General features: G+C 50.7%; 1 protein-coding gene across 6 annotated transcripts in view; it reads left to right on the top strand.

Moving 5' to 3' along the window:
- PASK (PAS domain containing serine/threonine kinase) overlaps nt 1–18080 on the top strand; it is a 2072978-nt gene that overhangs the window by 1278090 nt on the left and 776808 nt on the right. The gene's annotated exons all lie outside the window — the stretch shown is intronic.

Raw genomic sequence — 18080 nt, 5'->3', positions numbered from 1 at the left:
GGCGCTTGAGGCGGCGGCGACACTCCGGGCTGGCTGCACGCGATCCTACGCCACATAGGCCCTAGGCCTGACATCGGGGGGGGCGAGGCCCGATCCTCGGAGAAGAACCGTCCACCGCGGAAGACATGGGCCCAGCTGCCCGGAGGGCTGTGTGGTGAGTGCCTGCACCTGGACTATGCCCCCTCCCCTCTACACTAGTGGGGCCCCCTGTACTCCCCTGCACCGTTACCCAGCCTCAGACATGGACTCTTTTGGTTAACCCCTTGGAGGGGGGTAATCCACGTGTGGCCGCCGCTTCGCTGGGTTCCGAGGCCCGGCTGAGGCTCCTGGGGTGACTCCCCACCTGATCAACCCACACTGTGAGTACTGGAAAGAAGCCCCTTCCTACCTTACTGGCACCTCTTTGCTCAGGGCACCCGGCCACACCTGGTGAGCTACACATAACGCAAGACTAGTGGGCCCTCTCTGCCCTATCCACAACTGCAGCTTTGCCGCCATTGCCTCGTTATCAACTGGCCTCTGCACCCGGGCTGTATAACATTGCGCCCGCTGCTCTTGAGCGACGCACGGTCCACGGTTGCAGGTTTACTGCCACCCCACCATCGAGTAGCTAGCCTGTGGCCACCACCGATCCTTTCCACGCAGGCACTACCTTCCTCCTCTGCAATGCCCAGCAAGACGCGGCCCAACGGTAAAGCGGGCGCCATGGACAGGTTCGGCAAGATAGCGCCTAAGGCAGATCAGGCATCGTCCTCCGTGCCACAGGAGGAGGACGAATGCAGTCCGGACCCCCCGCAGCCAGACCTCTCCACGATGATGGAGTCTATGGCCAAAAATGTTGCGGCCTTTCACGAAAAGCTTGACGATATCAATGCAAACGTAGCCTCCCTGAGAACGAAGATCGATCAACATGGGGCCAAAATCACCGAAGCGGAGCAAAGGCTAGGGACCAATGAAGACAACGTTCATGCCCTTCACGGCACAGTCTCGGAGCTCGTCCGCGACATGAAGCAGGTCAAAGCTAAGTGTGATGACCTTGAATCGAGGTCCTGGAGAAATAATGTCCGCATTGTGGGGGTCCCCGAGACTGTTCTGAAGGGCCACGTGGAAGTGGCGGTCGAACAACTCATTAGAGACCTCCTTGACAACCCGCCACTCTCACCATTCTTCACCGTGGAAAGGGCCCACCGTTCCTTGGCTCCTCGGCCTAAACCTGGAGATTTCCCTAGGCCAATAATAGCCAAACTACTGAGCTATAAGGACAGAGACCATATCCTTCGATTGGCCAGGGAGAAAGGGGAACTCAGGATGGATTCACAAGTCATCAGGATTTTCCCAGACTTTTCAGTGGCAGTGCAAGCGGAGAGACGACAATTCAATGGGGTGAAGAAGCTGTTGAAAGAGCGTAGAATAGAGTATGCAATGCTTTTCCCCGCTCGCCTCAAATTTACCCACCGCAACAAACATTACTTCTTCACGGTCCCGGATGAGGCCGTCAAGTTTGAGGCACAGATCCCACAGGCTGACCCTCCTGTGGAACGAATGGAGGACGAGTAATACCTGGTCCCGAGGTCTCTTGTAGCAGACCCCAGTGGTGGTGGTGTAATGTCTGTTGGCCTCCTTATCGGACTCTGGGCTCCCCAATCTCTGTACTGTGGCGGGCACTTTGTGGCCCAGTAACACTGCTGCGAGCGTACAATTCGCCAAGTCGACGCGTCCTAGGCTCATTTACTGGCAACACCACTCACTGGGCCCAACTCCGCAAAACTGAACAGCACTATGGAACACTATCCTAGGAGGTGCAAGCTGGGCCTTTGCTGCCCTAAACCATAGGGGCCTTCCCCTAGTAATCTGAGTGTTCTACTATCCTCTCTTTGCAACTGTCTGTTCATCAACTGATTTCCAGCCTTATACGAGTTTATTGTGATCGATACTAGTATATGCGGGCAGAGCGGCAGCGGCAGCCCCCACTGCAGCTGCAATCCCTTCTGAGTGTAAATGTTTGAGTTCTGGCCCCGGTTGGGCGAGTTCCCCTGCGCGACCGAGTTGGGGATGGTGCGCAGTTGAACATTGTGTGGGTGGGTTTCTAAACACTGCTGGTTGGGCCTGGGCGGTGAGGGTGGGGGGTGTAGAAGTTGGGGTAGGTTATTTACAAAATGGCAGAGAAGTTGAGGCTGGGTCTGGGGGTGGCGCCCTTATGCCGGTGCAGCGCACACGGTGGGAATCAATGTCAAATGCTCTACTTGGGATGTTCCGTAAGTTGGCGATATGGCGGTCAAAATGATGTCATGGAATGTCCGTGGGCTGACAAATTTTACGAAGTCTCGCAGGATTGCGGCCTATGCGCAAAGGCATGGGGTCAAGGTCCTCCTATTACAAGAGAGACACGCTCTGAAACACTTATCGTCGAATATAGCACATTCTTGGGGTCCCAATAGATACTATACTCAATACTCCATTCAAGCTAGGGGAGTCCTGACCCCTTATCCATAAGTCCTTAAACTTCACTCTCCACACGTCCCACATTGACACAGAAGGCAGATATGTTATTCTGCACTGTACCTTAGCTCATGAGGAATGCCTACTGGTCAATTTATATGCTCCCAATACCGACTCCCCCGAGTTTTTTGACAATGTGGCCTCTATTTTAATGAGATATCTAGATACCCCCATCATATGGGGTGGAGACATGAATTTGAATAATCGACAATGTCCTAGACAGAACAACAACCACTCGTAGAGCCACTACGCGTGCGGCGGGGCGGCTCCGCATACATATGGACTCTCTAAACTTGCACGATATATGGAGGACTCTCCACCCCCATGATAGAGACTATACTTTCTATTCCACAGTACATGAAAGCTCCTCGCGGATTGATTTATTCCTGCTCTCTGGTGCTTTAGTGGGTAGAGTCTCGGACGTCAAGATCCTGGCGCGCACACTGTCTGATCACTCCCCTGTGCTGCTACAGATCCAACTTGGTAACACAGGACCAACACGGCCCGCTTGGCGCTTTAAGTCTGCCGCCTTGGCGAACATTGTATTCAAAGATGAAATATTAGCAGACATTACCACATTCTTCAAAAAAAACAATACGTCCGACACAACGGAGGGGGTTAGATGGGAGGCATTCAAGGTTTACATAAGGGGGATGTGTATCTCCAAGGAAGCAGGTGTCCTAAAAGCTATAAAGCATGCTCTGAATGCATCGGAAACTAAACTCAAGGCTCTAGAGCGGGAATATATTGCTACTCCATCCCCGGGAACCCTGGCGGCGATCGGAGCAGAGCTGGAACAGTTCGAGGCACATGCTATGAGGGAGGTGCAATACTATGCTCGTCCTGTAGCCGCCCGTAGGTATGGAGAGGGGGACAGACCGGGTAGAACACTGGCTAGGCTGGTTCGCGCGGAGGGTGGCAAGTCTCGGATTGATTGCATTGTGGACGAGCAGGGACTGAGGCACTGGACTGACCGGTCCATCCTTGACATATTTGCTAGCTTTTATGCTAATCTATATGGTCCCCAACAGGAACACTCAGATCAGGATTTGCATGACCTCCTAGAGAGCATCCCGATGACTATTATTTCCCAGGACACCAGAGAGCGTCTTGAAGCCCCGTTCACTCTAGAGGAGATAGTCCGGGTGATTTCGGATCTCCCCAAAAACAAAGCTCCTGGTCCGGACGGACTCACCTCTGAATTTTACCAGGAGCATGTGTCCGTTCTGGCGCCAGCAGTACACGGGGTCTGGACCGAGGCGCTTCGATTACACATCCTCCCCCCCTCCTTAAGGGAAGCCTTAATAACAGTACTCCCCAAACCTGGAAAACCCCCGGAGGAGTGCGGGTCTTACAGACCCCTATCCCTCATTAATAATGACATGAAAATCTTTGCCAAGATAATTGCAAATAGGTTTCTCCCCTTCATGACCCACATGGTCCATCCTGACCAGAGCGGATTCATCCCCGGTAGGTCCACGGCACTCAACATCCGTCGCCTATTTAACGTGATGTCCAGGATTGACCCGAGTGCCGAGGCTGTGGCGGTAACCTTAGATGCCCAGAAAGCCTTTGATATGGTCTCATGGCAATACCTGTGGTCGGTGCTGGAGAAAATGGGTGTAGGCCCAAACATGCTCTCTTACATAAAGCTTTTATATACTGATCCGTTAGCTAGGGTCCTTGTAAACTCTATTCCCTCCTCCCTCTTAAAGCAACACTGCGGGACCCGCCAGGGCTGCCCATTCTCCCCCCTCCTCTTTGCGCTCGCCATCGAGCCCATGGCTGACCATGTTAGAGGGCGTCACATCAACAAAGGCATTCGGCTAATTGACACTCCGGAAGTCATATCACTCTATGCGGATGACGTCCTTCTATATATCAGAAACCCCTCCAAATATCTGGACCTGATCATCCGCGACATCACTAAAATAGGCACGTACTCCGGGTTCATAATAAACTACTCCAAATCGGAAATTTTCCCCCTTAACGTAGCAACACAACAGTCATGTGAGTACCCCCTGCGCTGGTCCCCGGAGGGAGTCGGGTACCTCGGGGTTCAGGTATCATTAACCAAACCGGCCCTACTAAAGGACAATTATGGGGCTGCGTCTCAACTCATTATTTCCAAGTTCTCCAAGTGGCAACACTTGCCGCTGTCGCTGGCTGCCAGACTTTCCCTGATAAAGATGATAGTGGTTCCCAAGCTCCTTTACATCTTCATTAATGTTCCAGTCTGGCCCGGGAAGCAATACTTTAAGGTGCTCCATTCGGAATGCGCCCAGTTTCTCTGGCATCCGGGGTCGGTCCGCAAGAAGTGGCTACACATGACTGCACCATATGATAGGGGGGTGGGTTCGCAGCTCCAGACCTACGTTTATACTGGTACGCAGCACAGGCCCAACATGCCTCTCATTGGTACGCAGTCCAGAATCCGCCTCCGCATGTAAAACTCAAGAAAATGGCGGGAGGTGGGACCAATATCATGACCCTACTGTTGCACCGCACCCTCCGTACGGATGCTGATGCCGACCCAGTGACCACCACGATTAAGGCTTGGCATGCTATTCTGTATTCTGAACAAGAGAGTTCCCCGTACTATAAGTGGCTTCCCTTGTGGCAATTTCCTGGACTCTCCCCTACACACGACCAGCTTCTCTCGAGACACTGGGAGCAGCTCGGCTATCGTGGCCTGACTGACCTCTTCCCAGAAGGTAAATTTATCACCCCTCAAACATGGCGCCCAGAACACACTAACTCCCTGCTCGAGAGGCTACAATACTACAGGCTCCGAGCTGCAGTACGTGCTATGTGGCCCTCATACCCAGACGAGCCCCCAGAATCACCTGTACTCCAGTACACAGCGAACTCCGCGGGTTCCAAGGGGATATTATCCAATTTGTACAGGATGCAACTGGGAAGAGGAATAGTGACTGGCTCCCTCAAGCCACGTGAGGCATGGGCTGGGGTGCTTGAAATGGAAATAACCGATGAACTGTGGGGTAAAATGTGTGCACATATGCGCAAGGTCTCCCTCAGCGCCAGATTCCGCTGCATACAATTCAAGTTCCTCAACAGGCTCTACTATACACCGTATAGAGTGGCGAAATTCACCGGGTTCCCCGTCTCATACATGCCCTAAATGTAAATCTTCTGAGGCAGACCATATCCACATGTTCTGGGCCTGCCCGATGATAAACACATTTTGGGTGGCTGTAACAGAGGCGCTCTCTGAAATAATAGAGTCCTCGGTGGACATGGACCCACTCGCCCTATTGTTTGGTATCTGGGAGGGGGAAAGTGCAAAGAAAATGTCTAAATTTTTGAATGTGAGTGCCATTGTTGCTAAAAGAAGCATATTGCAAAGCTGGAAGCGCCGCAACCCCCCCCACCTTCACAATGTGGCTCAAAGCCCTTACCTGGATACAAGTGTGCGAAGAGGAATACATTGGATCTCTACCGACCACATCACGCCCCAAAAATGTATGGTCAGAATTCTGCAGCTACCTGAACAATAGAGATGGTGTGGAATGGGTAGCTTTCCCTCCCCAAACACGACCCGCTACGCCATGAAACTGTACTTTTTTCTTCCTTTCACCCTATCCGAGCCAATCCAAGCAACTAACTGCTCTTTTCCAATGAAATTGTCCCCATTCGTTTTGTGCTGCTGTTTGTGATGCTAAATTGATAGATTGCTGCCATGTAACCTGCATTGTGCCTGTCTTAACTCTCTGAGTTTTAAAAAAAAATAAAAGCAATATCATCCAGAGACATAGATGGAATAGAATTTCCATTTAGAGGAAGAACAGACGTAGTATTACTAACATTTGCCTCACAAATTGTATCTGATTTGGTTCAAACAGAAATAGACTCTCTACTTCATTTAGGATTTGACTTTTAGGTGATGACATACAGTGAAACAAATTGCAAGAATCCCCTACAGTGTATACTTGGAATAAAGGGCCAGAATAATACAAGTCTGAGATGTGGAGGGGAAGCATCTGGAACAGGCTTTGAGCACAAGGAACGACAATGGGCTCCAGAAGTCGACCACGTGCAATACTAGCCAAGGCATGGGAATAGGTACTAACTAAAGTACTGTTCTTTCTTGGAATAGTTGTGATCACACTCACTTATATACTAATCCAGATTTGGGGAAACTCCTTCATGAACACACCATCTTCATCTATGCATCGGTAGTGGACTGCTATGTAAATTTTTTTGCCTCTGCTGTTAAAGGCCCAAAGGGAAGGCCATCAGGCGGATTTGTTACCCTTCTAAACAAGATAGCTGGACTGACCGTAGACTATCTGTTTATTTCAAACAAATGTTTACTGGCAACCCAGATTTCAATAATGCTGAGAGGGAAAAAACACAAGCTGTTGTTGCTGAATATTTACTGGCATAACGCATAACAAATTGCGTAACATTCAATGTATTGTGGAGGAGATAGTAGACCTTGTCTCAAACTGGTTGGATAACTATAGGGAGGGCTCCGTAGTTCGTGGGAGAAGATTTGAACTCATTTTGTTTCTCTAAATCCGATCCATGCCTCGAGACTACTTGTTGTCCTGCCAACTTAAAGGCCAAGTTTAGAGAAAGATGTCTTGAGTCTCTGAAATCTGTTGGTCTAATCCAGCTGAATGGCTCTATGCAGGGAGATCTACAATGTCTGAGTACATGGGCATGGGGCTCGAAACAGGCCATGCTTTAGGGTTCAACCTATTGAGTTCAGTGATAACGAGATGATCACAGCTGTGTTTGATTGGCCCTTGGAGAGGGAAGCAGGAGTCAATCTTCCCCCACTATCTGTAAATCAGGGGCTGAATAGAATCTCTTGCAACCCTCCTAGGGCTGCCCTGGTGAATCGTAGAGCCAAGGGGATATTGGCTTCCAGTACCCTGGACTGGAAAAGGTTTACTTTTAATGTCTATCATTTTGATTCTTTCCTGACAGACTTCTTAGCATTGGAAACAGAAGGAAGATCGTCCCAGAAAAGCATGCCCACCAATTTGATCAGATATCGTGGGCGTGAAACAGGGAAATAAGGGAGAGAATCAGGGTATTTAAGAGTAATTCGATTGTGGATCTACAACTACGGATAAAGAAAATCTAATAAGAGAAATCATAGAGGCATTACCAGCTACAGCACCTGGGCCCAATAAACTTTCGGATATGTTTTTCAGGAACGAGCCAGCATCCTGGTCTACCATTTTGACTATTTACTTTCGACGCATCTTAAAAGACCAAATTCTGCCAATAAGATGGCAAACAGCATTTTTTATCCCCATTTATAAGTGGGGGGACCGAAATAACCCATGTAATTACCGACCCATCTCTGTCTTGGGTGCGGACAGTAAAGATTTAGCGTCATTACAACTTAAGCACTTAGATGCATGGGCGGTAGAATCAGGGCGCATTAAAAAATGGCAGGTGGGGTTTCAAAAAAAGCATAGTACGAACCTCAGTGGTCTGATGATAAAAATATGTTAAAGGTCTAGCCATGAAGGGCACTGTACACGCATCAAACGTTGTACGTTTTGAAAGTTCAGTTTTTGACACTGGGAATAGGGCCTTCTTATGGTGGAAGAAGTTGGTTTGCTGTAATATACCCATGGGTCTTCTGAGACTAATAATTGCCCTTCATGAACACTAAATAAGGGTTAGATGAAACGGAAGGAGTGAAACATCAGTACCCATCAACACTTTATCCGGAGTCAGACAGGGGTGCATGTTGGCACCATGTCTTTTTAATTTGAATATGTCTGAGGTTGGTGAAACCCTTGATAAATCAGTATTTGCCTACCTTAGATTGAATAAACAGCACTTGACATGGATTTCCTATGCAGACGACTTCTTTTTGTTTGACCTCACCCCACGAGGTTTGCAGACATTGATTGATGACTTTGTAAGTTACACTAAATCAAATGATTGGAAGATTAATTGTTCTAAGACAAAGGTCATGATATTTCCAAAGAAAAAAATGCAACTCGCCCCAACACTGGTGGGTCGAAGGTCAACAACTGAAAGTGGTGGACTCTTTAGTTTAACTGGGGTTCCACATACAGTCAAAACCAACAAAGCAACTCCTAAAAGAGAACCTAATAAATAAAACCAAGGGACTCTGCTCACATTTGAAAAAGTGGATGGAAAGTATGGAATGTTTTCAATCCTTCCGGCGTTGAAATTTTACCAGGGAAAATTAAATCCAAAATACTTTATGGCATGCACATCCGGGATATCTCTGTGCTGGATCTTCTCCCCATACTCCAGGCCCTCTTCTGGAGGAAACTTTTCTGTACTCCAAACTCCCTTCCAGGTGTCATATTGAGATATGGTCTGGGAATTCAATCACTTAAATCAAAGGGAATGTGGTGTTTTTTTAAAATCTGTAAGGACGGATGGGGGGGCACCACTAATTCGTTCGACAGTAGTGAATCATTCCAAAATAATGGTTAACTGAACATTAATTAGAGCGTATCAATAAAGCCTTGGCACAAGGATGAAAAGAATCAAGAAAAGGGGCTAGAAAAGGTTTACCAGTATTTATGTAATGTGTGCAAGATTTTCTAAATTATGCATCAATCGCTACCACTTTGTCTCCCCCCTCCTCCACCTCGAGTGGACTCACATCCTGACACAGCCCTCTCCACATTCTACTCATCTCTCTCTGATACTCTTGTTCGTGCCCCTGTCATGAAAACCCTCTTGAAGCCCAAAGCCAAGTGCAACTTTTGGTACGGCTCTGACCTAGTTACCCTTAAACCCGAGTGCAGGGTGACTGAGAGGAAATGGCAGGCTTCTTGTGCATCTTCTGACAAACTGGCATGCCGCCTTCTCCAAAGGCAATACAGGCTCCTTGTCCGCACTAAGATGAGAGCCCATATCCAAGCCTGCGTCTCTGCGGCATCTAACAACTTGGCCGAACCTTTTAAAATCTGCAAGCAGCTGGCCACCCCTGCTGCAGTCTCTACCTCTGCACAGCCCTGGCCTATCATTTCATCTCAAAAACCCAGGATATACTGTCAACACTTTTGTCCTCTCCTCCTCTGGCCCCCCTGCAGCCGCCTCTCCTCCCTCCTCGTCTTTTTCCTCTGTTCTCCCCTGACGAGACTTACAGACAAGTTCGATCTATGAAAGTCTTGTGAAAACAGTTTATTCCAAAACCATCAAGGACCACATTGACACCCTTGCTCTGGCTGACTTCTGTAACCACTCCTTCGCTTCTGGAGCCTTCCCCTCCCCTCTGAAGCACTCTCTTGTGCACCCTCTTCTCTAAAAACCAACAGTCGACCCCTCTGGCACTGCTAACTATCGCCTGATTTCCATCACTCCTTTCCTGGGCAAACTGTTGGAAAATCTGGCCATCTCCCAGCTTAATCTTCACACCGACTCTGTTGGTTGTTTCCATGCCCATTAGTCTGGCTTCAGAGCTACCAGAAGCACAGCAACTACTCTCATGAACTTCTGTGAAGACCTGCTCTCCTACCTTGATTCTAATCTCTCCTCTGTCCTCATACTGCTCGATCTCTCGTCTGCCTTTAACACGGCCAACCATGCCATCCTGCTCAACCGGGTCTGTGATAACCTCGGCATCACTGATCAGGCCCTGGCCTGGCTGCCCTCTTTCCTCTCTGATTGACCTTCCGAGGTGCAACTTGGGTCCTTTCTTTCCTCTATCTCACTCTCTACATGTGGTTTTCCCCAGGGGTCTAACATCTCTCCCTGGCTGTTCAACCAATACCTGGCACCCCTTACCCACCACATTGCCACTCCCTGCTCCAACTTTCAGTGCTATGCATATGGCACTCAGCTCATTTTCAGGCTTCTCCCCATCACCTCCTTTCCCTTGCTCATCTCTGTCTGTCTGCCATCCAGGAGCGGTGTGCCACTAATGATCTCTGCCTTAATGCCAGTAAAACATAGATTGTCCTCATCAGCACACCTCCACCCTCCTTCCCTGTCACTCTCTGGGCGGCCTCCCTTGGCCCTCTTCCTGCTCCCACCTTTGTGGCTAAGAACCTCGGGTCATCTTGAACTCCACACTCTCCTTTTCTCCTCACATCTCTGTCTTTAAGAAGTCAAACCACCAAATGCACCTCCTCAGAGGTAGTCTTCCTTTCCTCGCTTTCTCCTTCCCCCAGAAGCTTACGGTCTCCAGAGCTCTGGTTCTCTCCAGTCTTGACTATTGCAACAGCCTCTACTCTCCACCTTCTGCAATTTATCCAGAACAGGACTGCAAGACTTGTCCTTGGCCTCAAGCCCTGGGATCGTATCTCTCCAGCCCTGAAATCTCTTCATTGGCTCCCAGTGGCTGCAAGGATTAAATTTAAGACGCTCTGCATTGTCCACAAGGCTTTCTGGGGACTGGGTCCAAAATACCTTCAACTCTCCCTCCGTAAATACCTTCCCACACAAGCTCTTTGCTCCTCCACCTCCAACTCCATCTGGGTCAGTCGCTTCTCCAAGCATGTTTGTACTTATTTTGCTGCCGTTGCTAGGCGACGGGACTTCACACAACTGCATATGCAATGACATCACATACAGCTTGTGTCCCGCACGTCCTACAGGTAGGGTGTACGGGAACGCAAACAGTGAGCAGCTAAATGGTTATTCACATAGTATTAACGTAATGTGAATGGATCCCCCTGTGAAACACAGAGGGATCCATTCATATTACGTTAATACGGTTTGCCTTCCCGTATGCCCTATGTGTAGGACGTGCAGCATACGTGATATCATTGCGGATGTGTGACATCACGTCGCCTAGCAACACCAGCAAAATAACTTCAAACATTGAAGATGCGCTTAAGGCGAACTTACAGAAAAGGCACAGTATGCCGAAGAGCCGCTACAGGCTTGCCATGGGGGAGACAACGCATGCCATAGAGAGCAAATGAGTCCAAGGGAAGTGAGGACACCGGAGCACTTCGGCAAGCCTACCGAATGCAAATATAAGGGAATGAAACTTGGGAGAAAGACTCATTATCGCTATTGAGAATCAGGTTTAGGAAGCAAAGCCAGAGAGAGATCAGGTAAGGAGAAGAAAACCCCTCACCTTGTGAATTTTTGCAGAACCATATTAGTAACAAGTCTAGGACCCACATCCAAGGCAGGGAAAGCCCGAGAGAGATCAAGGGAGGAGAAGAAAACCCCTCACTTTGTGAACTTTTGCAGAACCATATTAGTAACAAGTCTAGGACCCACATCTAAGGCAGGGAAAGCCCGAGAGAGATCAAGGGAGGACAAGAAAACTCCTCACCTCATGAACTTTTGCAAAACCATAATAGTTGCGAGGATGGGACCTGTACACAAGGGAGCAAAGCCTGAGAGAGGTTAATGGGAGAGAAATAGAGCCCTTTACCTTATGAATGTTTGCGAAACCACAAGTCTGCAAGTGTGTGTTTAAAGTTTTTTTTTTTAAACTTTGGTTTTATTAGCATTTTCTGAATACAACAATTGGGCCATGATAGATACAGATTAAACACATTCATTGAACCCAACGCCCTCAACCCCCTCCCCAACCCCGTCCCTCCCCCCAAATAAAATGCCCCTTCAAACCAATAACTTTAAGAGCATCCATAAGACGTCTTTTCTCCGGTGCTTGAGTGCTGAATTGTTTGTCGCCATCTCCGTCGGCTTTGTAGCGTCTGCTGTCCCCCGGACCATAGGTCGCCCAACCTGGAGTAGGCGCTGCACATTCCCCATCCTACCCCCCGGTACATTAACATCCCCTCGGCAACGTTAAATCTCCCATCCCCATATCTGTCGCGCCCCGTACCCGTTCGCTTGGAATGCACTTGAGTCATGGTTAACCATGGCCGTCAATTTATCCATGAGGAACATGCTCTTCAATTTATTCAACCAATCGTCTTTGGAGAGGGTCACCGGGCTCTTCCATTTCTGCACCAGGGCCGCTCTACCCACCCTATTGTTTCCCACATTCTTGGGTACCTGTGTATTTATGCTTCCTCCGGCGGGAGGCCTAGCAGCATCGTCAGAGGATTTTGTGGGAGTAGTTCCTCAGTCACTTCCGCTATCCAACCCCTTACATCCTTCCAGAACTTCTGAACTTCTGGGCAATGCCACCACATGTGGTCCCTTGAACCCACCTGGCCACATCCCCTTGGACATCTGGGTGACACCCCTGGGAACATCTTTGACAGTTTCAATGGGTCCCTATGCCACCCCTGCAAGATCTTGAAATTATGCTCCATATCTGATGTAAATAAGTTCCCATGGAACGCTATTTTAAATATCCTTGCCCAAGCGTCCTCCGAAAGGGTCTCCCCTATTAACCCATTCCAAAACTTGCGGAATCCCCTCCTTTCCTCTAAGTTGTTGGTGTTCAGGATTTTGTACATCTTGGACACTGACCCCTTTCTCATCGTCGCCGTGTCCAGAAATGTTTCAAAAGGAGTCAGCTTTCTTCTCAGATTTTGCCCCCATGACTGATCACAGAGAATGCCCTTCAATCGAAGGTACTCGAAAATGGAAATTGATCCCCGCCCAAGAGCCTCACTCATTTCTTCATACGAGAGAAATTTACCCTCTTTGAACATCTGCACCGGCCATTTCAATCCCGTGTCCGACCAAGATTGGGCATTGCGAAACCCCAGTGAGGTCATCTGAGAAGGCCATGAAGGTGAGCAGTCAAGGGCCCCTCTTTCCAGGTCGCCCAGAGCACTCCCAGGGTTGGATGGACCTTCAACCTACTCGGGATGAGCCTGCGTGGGACCCACAGGAGATCACGTACCTTAAGGGGGTGGGCATCCATATCTTCCAGGTAGGACCAGTAAGTTCCCATCCCTTCTTTCATGTGTTCCAACAGGACTCGCAATTGGGCAGCACTGTAATAGAGAAGAAAGTCCGGTAACCCAAAACCCCCCTCCTCCCTTAGAAGAGTCTGAGTGCCTCGGGGTTCTCCCCTGCCATATAAACTCTTGCACCGCTTTCTGTAGGTCCCTAAAAGTTTGGTTGGGGACAATCGTTGGGAGAGCTATGAAGAGGTACAGCAGCCTAGGCAGGATATTCATCTTTACCGCAGTCATGCAGCCATACCAAGACAGGACCATCCCTCCCCATTTCCTCAGATCCGACATGATGCCTGCCATCGCGGGGCCATAGTTGGTTGGGGCTAATTTAGAAAGGTCCCTAGTGATGAGAACGCCCAGGTAGCGAACTGAGTCTTTCCCAACCACAACTCCCTTGTACCTGTCCAGGGGATCCAGCCTCTGGTCCCAAGCCCTCATGGGGAGTATCACTGACTTTGCCATGTTAATTTTCAACACCGAAAATTGCCCGAAAGTGGTCATCAATGATAGGAGAGGAGGGTGCGAGGAGACAGGCTGTACCAGGTATACAAGGATATCATCTGCGAACAGAGATAGCTTGAACTCCACTTCACCTCTTCTAATCCCTTGGATTTCCGGGTGGGCTCTCACCGCTATGGCAAGCGGTTCCATTGTAAGGACGTATAATAAGGGGGAGAGTGGTCATTCCTGCCTCGTTCCCCGCGAAAGGGAGAATGAGTCTGATAACACTCCATTCACTTGTGCCCTTGCCGTTGGGGCCCTATATAATGCGGCCACCCAGTTCCTAATGTTTACCCTGAAGCCCATTCTTTGGAGGAGTAGTTCCATATATCTCGATTCCACCCTATCGAAAGCTTTCTCCGAGTCTAGAGAAAGCAAGCTGGCCTCAAGGTCGGATTCTTGGGCATAGTGGATCAGATCTATCATCTTTTGGATATTGTCCGAACATTGCCTCCCCCTTATGAAGCCATTATCACTTCCATCCGCTTCCTCCCCACCTTGGCTAGAATCTTTACTTCGAGGGGATTGGGTCCTCCGACGTATTCCATATCTATGACAGTAATCACCACAGCTGTGCTGCTTCGGAAAATCTTTCTGCGTCGCTACGCCGTCCTCGAGGACCTCCTCCGACAGCCGACGTCACAAGATGTTATAAGTAAGAACCACAACGCCCGTAGCCTCAGTTCCGTTTTTTCCGCGAACGTGTTCGCTTCAGAGATCTCGGCGGGCCTTGACTCTTTGGAGTTTCTGTTTCTCGGTTCTTCGAACCTGTTCGTTTGGTGAAGTTTCTTCTTTGTGAAGGATGTCTACCTCGTCTTCCACCCCGCGTCCGGGCTTTAAGAAGTGCGGGGACTGTGGGTCCAAGATGTCGGTGACGGACTCGCACAACGCCTGCCTCTGGTGCCTCGGGGAGGCCCATGACACGGATGACTATGTCGACTGCCAGTCGCTCACGTCCAAAGCCTTGCGGGAGCGCAAGAAGTTGTTGTTGGTAGGTAGGGTGTCCAAGCCACGGAAGTCGAGGTCTGTGGGGCTTTCGACGGACGATTCGAGGGGCGACTCTCCGCATCGTCGTCAGAAGTCCAGTGGGTCTCGGTCCCGGATTCGGTCCTGCCACGCCTCTGCCTCTTCGAGGCACTCCCGGAAGCGCTGTCATCGGTCGCCTTCCCCGTCCTCATCCGAGGACTCCGCCCGTCGCTTATCCCGCCATGCATGCGACGCCAGAGGAATGGGCTTCCTTCGGGAAGAAAATGTTAGAGATTCTCGAATCGCAGGGCACCGGTCCGTCCGCACCTCTGAGTGGGGTCAGTCGTGATCGGTCGAAAGACACCGCTCGCAGGCCTTCAGGCTAGGGTGGTCGGCACGATTTGCGGGAGATGTCCCGCTCGGACAAGGGGGATCGTTCTCATCATGCTCATCATCGTTCTCACCCGGTCCTCGACACGCTTGAGACTGTGTGAACCTGTGGTGTCTTCAAGGAAGACTTTGTCTCCGGTGGCGCTGAAGTAGTCGACGAACTCTTTCAAGGCCTCGTCTCCGAAGAAGTAGTCGGCGCTATCGGCGCCCATGCTGTCGAGGGACACGCTCGGGGCTCCGGCATCGAGGCCTGTGTCGACGCCATCGATGCTGTCGGCGCCACGTTCGGTTCACATTCTGTGCATTCTTACCACCATCTTGAGTTTATTTCAGAGGTGGGTGAGGGCTCTGAGATGGCATGGTTCCTGATACGGTGCCAGAAGAGATTGTCTCGGGCCATAGCCAATTTGAGGACCTGAGGCAGTCCCTGCACGATGCGGGTAGGCTGGACACCTCTCCGGAGGTGAAGTTTTGTAGGCCTGAGCCTGGCACTCATGCCGACTCCTCGTACCGGCGCCTTATGTCTAGGGTCACCGAGTACTTGGGATGGTCTGCTCACCCAGTGAAGTTTCTTCAGGATGACCTTACGGATATCCTCGACCTTGGTCCACCAACTGACCTGGTACTGCCGTTTCATATGGCTCTACAGAGGAGGGTGGCGGCGGCTTGGACTGCTCCGGAGAGTCTCCCGGCAGTGGGCAAGTCTTTGCCGTGAAAATACCGCCCAGCCAGTAGCGACCCCTGCTACTTGTCCAAGCACCCCACTCTGGAGAGTTTGGTGGTGCAGGCGGCTACGGCCTCGGCAAAGCAGGCGTCGTATCCTACCATCCATCCTGATGTGGAAGACAAGCGTTTTGACGGCTGGGCGAAGAAAGTGTTTTCTTCAGGGGGTATGGCGCTTCAGGCGGCCAACTCTGCATGTGCTTTGTCACGTTTCACGCACACTCTGGAACTGTGTTTCCTTAGCGGCTGAGCATATTCCCGAAAGGGACGAACGGGATGGTTTCCTTGCCATGGTTCAGGATGGCAAGGATGCCATGTGTGAGGCCCTTCAGTCGGGTTTGGACATGGCAGATTGCGTGAGCCGGTCCATGGCGGCGAGCACCGTGATAGGCAGGTTTGCGTGGTTGCGAAAGTCGGGGTTTGCTCCTGATGTGCAGGCCCAGCTCCTCAACATGCCATTTGACGGGGGAACATCTTTTTGGCAGCAAGGCTGATGAGAGCCTTGAGAGGTTGCAGACCTCAAAAGCTGCAGCGAAGTCGCTGGGCGCTCTAGTTCTACAACCTCCGCCTTTTCGTCCTAGGGTACAGCAATGGAGGGGAGGTTTGTTTCGTTATTACTCATCCTTTGGTAAAGCGAGAGGGGCTGCCAGTCAAAGGGGCCACCGTAGGAGTGCCAAAGGTGGAAAACAAGGTACTCGAGGTGCCAAGGCCGCTCGGGCAGTTGCCTCTTTGCCCTCAGGCAACGCCACAGCTGCTTCAGCTCAGTCATGAGGCCATGTCCCATGGTTCGTCGGTTGGGGGAAGGCTGGTGCAGCATCTTGCAGAATGGCGCGCCATTACTTCAGATGTGTGGGTTCTGGAGATCATAACCCACGGCTACTGTCTTCCTTTCCGCCGGGGAATCTCTCTTTGAAGAGTCTGGATCCGCTCCTTGCGCAGGAAATTCAATCCCTGCTGGAGAAAGGCACCATAGAACTGGTGCCTGTAGCGGAGAGGAACAAGGGATGGTATTCCCCTTATTTTATGATTTCCAAGAAAGACGGGGGATTGAGACCCATCATGGACTTACGCGGTTTGAACAAACTCCTCAGGAAGGACAAGTTCAAGATGGTTACTCTCTCTCAAGTCCTCCAGGCCCTTCAACTTCAGGACTGGTTGGTGTCTCTCGACTTCAAGGACGCTTATTTTCATGTGCCGATACATCCAAAGCACAAGAAGTACCTGAGGTTTTGCGGTTGGCGACTCGCACTTTCAGTTTCGGGTCCTGCTGTTCGGATTGACCTCCGCCCCGAGGGTCTTCACCAAGCTCATGGTAGTGGTGGCAGTGCCTCTCAGGAAAGGGGGGATTCACGTCTACCCCTACCTGGACGATTGGTTGATCAGGGCGCGCTTGCCCGAGCAAGTCCTGGATCATCTGTCCGTTACCTGCCACTCCCTCCACAAGCTGGGCTTCTCCCTCAACTTAAAGAAGTCCCATTTGACACCGACTCAGTGGCTCCAGTACATCGGAGCAGTGCTCGACACTTCCCTGGGGAAGTGTTTTCCTCCCCCGGTGAGGGCTCATCACATTCAGCAGATGGTGCACAAGTTTCAGCTTGCCCAGAGTCTCCTAGCGTTCGAGTTCTTGAGATTGCTCGGCCTCATGGCATCCTGTATTCTTCTGGTGCCAGAGGCCAGGTTGCGGATGAGATCTTTGCAATGGGTACTCAAGCTCCAGTGGCCTCAGTCCTCAGGCAGGGTGTCGGACCCTGTTCAGGTGCCGTCCTCGGTCGCCCAGGACCTTCTGTGGTGGGCCGACGAAGGCAATCTGATGAGGGGGGCTCCATTTTGGCTACCCTGGCCGGAGGTGACGATCGTGACGGACGCATCCCTCACGGGATGGGGAGCTCATGCCAACGAGTTGACAGTCAGCGGTCGTTGGACTCCATCGGAGTCCAGACTCCATATTAATCTGTTGGAGCTGAGGGCCGTCAGGCTAGCCCTGAAGGCTTTTCTGCCGACTGTGCTAGGAAAGGATGTCCTGATCCTGACTGACAACACGGTAGCCATGCACTACCTCAACAAAAAGGTGGGGCAGGGTCACTTCCTCTGTGCAGGGAGGCGATGCAGCTCTGGTTCTGGGCAATCCAGCAGGAAGTTTCGATCTCGGCAGTTCATCTGGCCGGAGACGAAAACGAGACGGCGGAC

This window comes from Ambystoma mexicanum, chromosome 10 (assembly GCF_040938575.1).
Source record: "Ambystoma mexicanum isolate Mex_15411 chromosome 10, UKY_AmexF1_1, whole genome shotgun sequence".
Taxonomy (NCBI): Eukaryota; Metazoa; Chordata; class Amphibia; order Caudata; family Ambystomatidae; genus Ambystoma; species Ambystoma mexicanum.
The sequence above is the reverse complement of the archived record's forward strand: the minus strand, read 5'-3'. Positions and strand labels throughout refer to the sequence as shown.